The sequence below is a fragment of the Saccostrea cucullata genome, unplaced genomic scaffold (genome assembly GCF_032062105.1).
Source record: "Saccostrea cucullata isolate Sc308-1 unplaced genomic scaffold, CSIRO_AGI_Scuc_v1 ctg18688, whole genome shotgun sequence".
Lineage (NCBI taxonomy): Eukaryota > Metazoa > Mollusca > Bivalvia > Ostreida > Ostreidae > Saccostrea > Saccostrea cuccullata.
In genome coordinates, this window is record NW_026919164.1 from 10,251 (window position 1) to 11,317 (window position 1,067).

Consider the following 1,067-nt stretch of genomic DNA (forward strand, 5'->3'; position numbering starts at 1 on the left):
GTCCCATTTGACCCCTAAGCTTTCAATTGACAGGCTGTATGACAGCAGGTCCCACCAGAGGCAGCAACACGTAGCCAATGAGCAACCAAGGACCATAGAAAAGGTTTGGTTTTTGTGTTAAAAACCAAATATCAGGTGAGCTGAAATATTTCTTTAGCTTGTATTTCTATGCCCTAATTCTTTCTAATATTACTAACAAATGCACTCTCCTGTTGTAATTGTCTTTCTTTATTAATATGTATATTTTGAATATATCATTATTATGTCCAGTTAAAAAAAAAAATCTTTTTGGACTTGAATAATCTTGTATCAGTTTCTATTTTGAGAAAGATGGAGAGGATATTAAGACAGGCAGACATTGGCTGGCTACACAACAAATAGGAGCTCATTGCAGAAATCCAGATACAGAGTTTCCACTATGACAAGAGGCCACCATTATCCATCTTGGTAAGAAGCAAACTGCTTTTGACGGCATTTTTCAGTATTTTTGTTTTCTATTCTCAATGATCCAAATGGTGCAATTGTTTGATCTTTTTCTTTTTTCAATCAATAGACGAAAAGCTTAACAAGAACCAGTCCCAATATGGATGTCGACTGGATGAATCTTCAATGAGAGCACCAAGAGTAAGGATGGACAACACTCTTAACAAGAAATTAAGGGTAAGACATAAAATTCCCCCTTTGACATTTTCTCCCTGATCTGCAATTTGATGTAATCTTTGCATTTTAATTGACTTCATTTTATCATTTATTTTTGGATAAAAAATAGATTTGCCTCCAACCGTCTATCCGAGAGCAGCCTGTTCATCAAAAGAAGAGTTGAGAGCACTTTGACAAATTCTTCAGGTAATGTTGAGAGAATGAAAGAATATCTCCTTGCTCTGCTCACTCTTTCTTGATTTATGTTACTTGTGCTCAACTGAAGGAGACCTGGCATCTTTATTCTTCTTTTGTTAGCAGAAGAGGACTTGGCATGCTTGGAGGAACAACAAATAAAAGTCTGTCGAATCAACAACTGCAAACTTTGGATGATGCAGTAAGATGTTTTTCTCTTGACATTTTTGGAA

At 35.9% G+C, this 1,067-nt stretch overlaps 1 long non-coding RNA gene across 1 annotated transcript; it reads left to right on the forward strand.

The window, feature by feature from the left end:
- The first annotated feature begins 280 nt into the window (after positions 1-280).
- LOC134281366 (uncharacterized) lies at positions 281-846 on the forward strand. Its single transcript, XR_009995069.1, has 3 exons — positions 281-447; positions 554-660; positions 770-846. It is a non-coding gene; the product is annotated as an uncharacterized LOC134281366 (long non-coding RNA).
- Positions 847-1,067: the final 221 nt, after the last annotated feature.